The sequence below is a fragment of the Meles meles genome, chromosome 2, assembly GCF_922984935.1.
Source record: "Meles meles chromosome 2, mMelMel3.1 paternal haplotype, whole genome shotgun sequence".
Taxonomy (NCBI): domain Eukaryota; kingdom Metazoa; phylum Chordata; class Mammalia; order Carnivora; family Mustelidae; genus Meles; species Meles meles.
In genome coordinates, this window is record NC_060067.1 from 150,653,309 (window position 1) to 150,661,265 (window position 7,957).

Here is a 7,957-nt window from a genome sequence, read left to right on the forward strand (position 1 = left end):
CTAAAGTGCTCTTCTTCCTAAAGGAATTTTTACTGGGTCAAGGTCCCAGCAGGAAAATCACAGCACAGTCAAAAGTATTTAACTGGAGCATGTTCAATGAGGGGAATATTGCAAATGTGTGAATCAAAAGGGTTGCAGAAGCACCAAGAGATCAATGACAGTGTAGAGTCATCCCCACCATGAGGCCTGAGGGGCAAGCACAGAGCGGTATTCCAGAGCCTGGAAAGGACAGTAGCTGGAAACCTATGGAGAGAGGAACCACCGAAGGAGCCATGTGTGCAGAGCAAACCAGGAAAGCTCTCTGCTCCTATACCCTGCTCTCCTGAGGGCACTTCCCATCAGGCAGACCCAGCAGGAAGCCAGAGGAAAAGGGAACTCGGTTGCCATGGTCTATGGGACTCATGTCCTGGGGCATCAGAGAAGCAGGGACAGCGGGTCTGGTGGAGACAGACCGAGATGATAATCAGCTCACAGGGGAACCACAGGACTTCCAGGCCTCCGAGTCTGAGGAACCTCAGTGCACCATTCCCAGATGGGTGTTCTACATCCAAATCTGAAGGACAAAAGGACAAATTAATGCAATAAAATCAAAACTACAGTTTCTTTGGCAGAGTCCCCTCAGGATTGTCCTTAAACATCCCAGAGTGGAATACTGAGATAATCTAATGGAAAATATGGCAAATATACTGGGACCACATATGGTCCATTTTGCTGTTTGAGAAATGACATTTGTATATCTCTATTTCAGATGGCCAGAGCTATCGTGTACACTGAAAGAAACCAAGAGCATCATGCGTGTCACCTTTTCTTTCAGCTGTGCCCCAAGTGATGTCTCTTCTCACACTTCTGCCACAAAAAAACAAAGACAGACATCTGCTGGCTTTCCGCTTGTGTGTATGAACGTGGGACTCACTTTTCAGTGCTCTGTGCAACCCAGCGCACATCAACCCTCAAAATGGTCACTTGCCTTCCAAGCTAACAAATGCCACAGCTTGTGATGTAGACAAAAATCCGTGAACCTCTCATTTTAGCTTATTCTTACTTCTTTATACTCAGAAATCCTTTAAGCCTCGAATTACTTTAAAACCTTGTTGCTGGGGTTTCAGTCTGTAAATAGAATCCAATTCTCCTCAAATTGGAGTGTGGGTGCTTCCCAGTGGGTACCTGCCTGGGTGCCAGGACGTGCCAAACCATACTGTAATGAGAAATTTGATTAATGTCCCTCAAGCATTGTTGGTATGTATTTGAGACCCTTTACTGTAAACATATAATATGGGAAAAATTTTTCCTTACTGAGACAAGCCTCAAATTTTAAAAACGTTTTGTCATTTTAGCTTCTTGCTCAGCTCCCCAGGGTGACAGGTATGTGGCCTTTTTGCAGTCAGAGCTACTGTCAGTAGAAACATTTGATCCATCCAGACGTAACCTAAAAGAAGGCATCTTTTTTCCTGCCATTTTGTTTTGTCTCATTTTAAGCCTGTAATCCCAAATCTTTCAATTATGAGAAGACAAGAGCCATCTGCTCGGCCAAGAGCATTAACGACACCCTGACCGTGTGTGGCTCGCTGGCCGCTCCCAGCACCAGTGACAGGGACCACAGGAATCAGACCGCAACACTTTCTTCACTGACATGAAATCAATCACACTTGACCCCATCTATGTCCAAGCCAGCTCAAGACTATAGTGTGTAGCTCGAGCTGTCACTACCATCAGGGGCTCGCACTTCTGAGTCCAGTTGTCATCATAAACAAAAAGGATGGGGCGTGGTAGTAGCCCAATGGGAAATTCCTTGGCACAAGGGCTGCAGAATGAAAAGAGAAAATTAGAACTGCTTGAAACCTGTGGAAGTTGGTCCCCATCATGTTCATTCTTTACCACGGAAATAATATGATTTCCAATATATGTAAACTATCTAAGAGCACAATAAACCAGATTTGGGGGTAGGGACTTTTTTTATACCCATTCTGCATTTTGTTTCCTGTACTGTCATGAGACAAATGGAAGATAAATGGATAAATTGGTGCAGCCACTGTGGAAAACAGTATGGAGGTTCCTCAAAAAATTAAGAAGAGAAATACCATACAATCCAGTAATTCCACTAGTGGGTATTTATGCAAAAGAAATGAAAACACTAATTCAAAGATATATGCACCCCTATATTCACTGCAGCATTATCTACAACAGCCAAGAAATGGAAGCAACCAAAATGTCCACCCACGAACAAATGGATAAAGAAGAGTCCAGGGGTGCCTGGATTTCTCAGTGGGTTAAGCATCTGCTTTTGGTTCAGGTCATGATCTTGAGGTCCTGGGATTGAGCCCCATGTCAGACTCCCTCTGCTCCTTTCCCCAACCCCTACTCATGCTCACTCTCTCACTCTCTTTCCCTCACTCTCAAATAATGAAAATCTTTAAAAATAAATAAAAATAAATAAATTCTTTAAAAAAAAAGATTCCACATACAGTGGAAAATAATTCAGCCATTAAAAGGAAGAAAATCCTGCCATTTGCAACAAAATGGATGCTCCTACAGGGCATTACGCTCAGTGAAATAAATCAGACAGAGAAAGACAAATGCCATATGATTTCACTTATATGTGGAATCTAAAAAAACAAAACAAATAAGTACAGAAATAGACTTATAACTACAGAGAACAGAGTGGTGGTTTCCAGAGGGGAAGTAATAGGGGGATGGGTGAAATAAGTGAAGGGGATTAAGAGGTACAAACTACCAGTTACAACATAAATAAGTCACAGAGATGAAAATTACAGCATAGGGAATATAGTCAATAATATTATAATAATGTTATACGGTGACAGACACTAAGTACTTGCATGGTGAGCAAAACCAAAATGTATAGAATTATTGAATCACAACGTTGTGCACCTGAAACTAATAGAATATTGCATGTCACCTATAGTTCAATAATTTAAAAAAATTTTTAACTTTCCAAGGTGTTATAAGTTTTGTAAGTTCAAGTCCAATGCATACATCCACATTAGCAGAACTGTATGACAGGCTCTCTCTTTATTTAGAGTTGACCATCGGCCAGGAACTGTGTTAAGTGCTTTACACACATTCTTTCATTTCATCTGACAGCATTCCTCTTTGGTATGTATTATTATTATCTTCAGGTGAAAGTTGAAAGAACGCTTTTACAGGTAATGAGACTGAGGTTCTGAGAGGTTAGACGGTGTGTCCGAAGTCATCTGGAGAGTCAAGATTGCAGCTCAGTCTGGTTCTAGAGCTAGAGCTCCTCCCAACTCATCCAGCACCTCAATACTGTGCTGCACATAAATAAAAAGCAAATGCAATAATGTCCCCTAAGTAATGTAAGACCAATAAGGATCTCCTAGACAATAATTTTTAAAGGTTATCGGTATTGCCCTTACAATATCAGGATCAACACATTTCCTACATCTACTTAATAAAATTCATTATATCTGTTACACACAATATGTACAGACAAAGGTACTGATTTCAGTTGTAGAGGTATCTACAACTGAATTGCTTAACTCAAATAGATACAAGGCTATTAGGAATACATTAACTGAAGAGACTCTTGAAATTCACAGCTTTTATACTCATGAAATGAATGGAAAGCAATGGGATAGACATCTCCAGGCCACAGAATGCATGCCCAGTCTCAGTGTGTGAGGTGGACAACAGCTTTCTCTAAAACAAAACTCCCCACTGGTGCGATGGTGTGGGTACAGTGTCCAGGTCAGGGCTGGGTGGATGGGACTCCTCATGAGGGGGAAGCCTCTACAAACCACCTGGACCTCATATCAGTTCAAACCCCGTGTAATAATTTTTAGCACTAATAAATCATTTTTTCACTGGGTCCACACTCCCTTCCCACCCCTCAGCAATCCCCAGCCAGCTGGCCATTGGAAGCAATAAGTAATCCTCTCTTCCTCCTTTTTATTTTCTTGAGGCATTCTGAAGATGATCTGTTTTGCATTTCACATAAAAAATCAACAAATAGGAAACAATTTCACTAAGCACATATTTGTGAGCATGAGTATTTATGATTTTTTATGTCCACAATCAGATCCTTCAGGGACTAAAGAAACCCATCGGACAGTCAGCTGAGTGCCTCCATGAGGAAAGTGTTTCACAGGTTTGCATCTAGTAGAAACAAGAAATCAGACCTGTTTGGATGAGGAATTATTTGACAAAAATACATTAAAAGAGGGGCACCTGGCTGGCTCAGTTAGAAGAGCATGTGACTCTTGATATTGGGGTCATGGGTTCAAGCCCCATGGTGGGTGTAGTGATTTCTTAAAAATAAATAACTTTTAAAAAATACATTTAGAGATTATTGTTACTAGTCAATTTATTCCAAGCTTTTCTCCCTTGTAACAGAGAAGTCAATGATTTACAAAGACAAAATCATGTCACTGGCTCCATTTTCTCATCTGCAAAATGAGAATATCTCCTTTATAGGATTGTTGGGAATAAATGTGATGATGTATGTACATTGCTACTTAGGAGGCACTTGACAAATTGTAACTACCATTTCTTTCCTTATTCTTATGAACCCTGGCCTAGCCCATCCCGTAGGTCTTCATTAGCTTCCATTTCCCCAGGCCTTGGTCAGCCTCGTCTGCTTGGCACAAGTGGAGCTGAAACACCTCAGCCAAGAATCAATATACAGAGCCTGATGGGGCCTGATGACCCCCATCTGATCAAAATAACTGTGATGAGGCCAAACACAGATGGTAAGCATCACCATAAAACTAAAGGTTAATAATTGCATTCACTGGGAGGAGAAGGGGGAATCTCGGGGCCATGCCACAGGCAACTGGAAGAGCTAGAGATCCAGGTGGCCCCCAGGTGCCCTGGTCCCTAAGCCCTTCCCTAGGCAGGCCACCTCTCCGTGTTCCGGGAATGTTGCCTGTCATCTCCTCATGGCTTTGGGCCAACTTCAAGCTCTTGCTCAATGGCACCTGTGTGGGCAACCACAAGTTCTCCAATCCTCTAGACAGCAGTGAGCTCTATACCAAGCATGGCTTCACCACAACACCTGCCAGGCACGGACAGAGCACCCCTGACCAGTAGTGTAACTCCCAGAGACCGATCCCAGAGCCTGCTGGGAGTTTTTGCTCAGGTTGTGTGGGCCTCCACTCTTATCAGAACCCCCACCTGGAGTCCTGCCTCTGGGAAATGAGTAGTTCCTATGACACCCTGGAACCGTTGGCTGAGCATGGTGATGGCCAGGTATGATTGTGAGGCTCTCTGCTGGAAGGGGCACAGTGGTGCTCCAGGCTCTGGGACTGAGGACAGGCGACCTCAAGCAAGGCTTGGAGAAATCCTGAGAGTGGGCGATCCCCAGCTAAACTGGTTCATGAGTGAGGCTTCTCCAGAACTAAAATCCCAAATGAGCTTGGACATCATCGTCATCCACTACCACTAGTTGCCTTATTTGAAATTGACAAAATGCCTTTTTTTCATTTTCTCATTTAATCCCTAGTCCCATGTGAAATATTTACAAACACCCCACAACAAACACAAAAGCACTGGGAGTTCCTCAGGCAACAGGGCAGAGTTAAGACTTGAACCCACATCCTCGCACTCCCAGTTCTACCTTTGCATAGCACGCGGGATAAATAGAGCCTCTGTGCTCAGGCGCCAGTGACAGCAGGTGAGCGCATCCACATTGCTGGTAGGGAACACGTTGCACGAAGAATCCTGGTGGCCCAGGACAGTGGCCGAGGCTTGCACTGATTCACCTGAAATGTACGGGCCCAAGTGCTGTAAGATGGTGAGCTTGATGCCGGCAGCCGAAGGGTTAATGAGCCTACTAAGCACAGCTGCAGCTTCTTACTCACACCTCTTTCCTTTTTGCCTTTAAAGGTCCCTGACTCTTGATGAAGTCCCAAAAGTTCATTTTCGCTTTTGTTTCCTTTGCCTTTGGAGACATATCTTTTTTTTTTTTTAAGATTTATTTATTTATTTGACAGAGAGAGATCACAAGTAGATAGAGGGGCAGGCAGAGAGAGCGAGAGGGAAGCAGGCTCCCTGCTGAGCAGAGAGCCCGATGCGGGACTCGATCCCAGGACCCCGAGATCATAACCTGAGCCGAAGGCAGTGGCTTAACCCACTGAGCCACCCAGGCTCCCCTGGAGATGTATCTTGAAAGAAGTTGCTTTAGCTGATATTGAAGAGGTTACTGCCTATGTTCTCCTCTAGGATTCTGATGGATTCCTGTCTCACGTTGAGATCTTTTATCCATTTCAAGTTTATCTTTGCATACGGTGTAAGAGAATGGTCGATTTTCATTCTTCTACATATAGCTGTCCAGTTTTCCCAGCACTATTTATTGAAGAGACTGTCTTTTTTCCATTGTATATTTTTTCCTGTTTTGTCGAAGATTATTTGACCATAGAGTTGAGGGTCCATATCTGGGCTCTCCACTCTGTTCCACTGGTCTGTGTCTGTTTTTATGCCAGTACCATGCTGTCTTGGTGATCACAGCTTTGTAGTAAAGCTTGAAATCGGGTAACGTGATGCCGCCAGTTTTTTGTTTTTCAACATTTCCTTAGCAATTCAGGGTCTCTTCTGATTCCATACAAATTTTAGGATTATTTGCTCCAGCTCTTTGAAAAATACTGGTGGAATTTTGATCGGAATGGCATTAAAAGTATAGATTGCTCTAGGCAGTATAGACATTTTAACAATGTTTATTCTTTCGCTCCAAGAGCATGGAATGGTCTTTCATCTTTTTGTGTCTTCTTCCGCTTCTTTCATGAGTGTTCTGTAGTTCCTCAAGTATAGATCATTTACCTCTTTGGTTGGGTTCATTCCCAGGTATCTTACGGTTCTTGGTGCTATAGTAAATGGAATCGATTCTCTAATTTCCCTTTCTGTATTTTCATTGTTAGTGTATAAGAAAGCCACTGATTTCTGTACATTGACTTTGTATCCTGCCACGTTACTGAATTGTTGTATGAGTTCTAGTAGTTTGGGGGTGGAGTCTTCATCAAAATCAAAAGCTTCTGCACAGCAAAGGAAATAGTCAACAAAACAAAAAGGCAACCCATGGAATGGGAGAAGATATTTCAAATGACAGTACAGACAAAAGGTTGATATCCAGGATCTATAAAGAACTCAAACTCAACACACACAAAGCAGATAATCATATCAAAAAATGGGCAGAAGATATGAACAGACACTTCTCCAATGAAGACATACAAATGGCTATCAGACACATGAAAAAATGCTCATCATCACTAGCCATCAGGGAGATTCAAAGTAAAACCACACTGAGATACCACCTTACACCAGTTAGAATGGCCAAAATTATCAGGACAGGAAACAACGTGTGTTGGAGAGGATGTGGAGAAAGGGGAACCCTCTTACACTGTTGGTGGGAATGCAAGTTGGTGCAGCCACTTTGGAGAGCAGTGTGGAGATTCCTCAAGAAATTAAAAATAGAGCTCCCCTATGACCCTGCAATTGCACTACTGGGTATTTGCCCCAAAGATACAGATGTAGTGAAAAGAAGAGCCATCTGTACCCCAATGTTTATAGCAGCAATGGCCACGGTCGCCAAACTGTGGAAAGAACCAAGATGCCCTTCAACGGACGAATGGATAAGGAAGATGTGGTCCATATACACGATGGAGTATTATGCCTGCATCAGAAAGGATGAATACCCAACTTTTGCAGCAACATGGGCGGGACTGGAAGAAATTATGCTGAGTGAAATAAGTCAAGCAGAGAGAGTCAAGTATCATATGGTTTCACCATATCATATGGTTGTGGAGCATAACAAATAACATGGAGGACATGGGGAGATGGAGAGGAGAAGGGAGTTGAGGGAAATTGGAAGGGGAGACTATGGACTCTGAAAAACAACCTGAGGGTTTTGAAGGGGCGGGGGTGGGAGGTTGGGGGAACCAGGTGGTGGGTAATAGGGAGGGCACGTATTGCATGGAGCACTATGTGTGGT

At 43.1% G+C, this 7,957-nt stretch overlaps 1 protein-coding gene across 1 annotated transcript in view; it reads left to right on the forward strand.

Moving 5' to 3' along the window:
* The window catches only part of FREM3 (FRAS1 related extracellular matrix 3), a 91,544-nt gene extending 90,171 nt beyond the window's left edge, over window positions 1-1,373 (forward strand). Inside the window, exon 9 of the mRNA XM_045998264.1 lies at window positions 749-1,373. The gene's annotated coding sequence lies outside the window, so the exon portion shown is untranslated. The remainder of the gene's footprint in view (window positions 1-748) is intronic.
* Window positions 1,374-7,957: the final 6,584 nt, after the last annotated feature.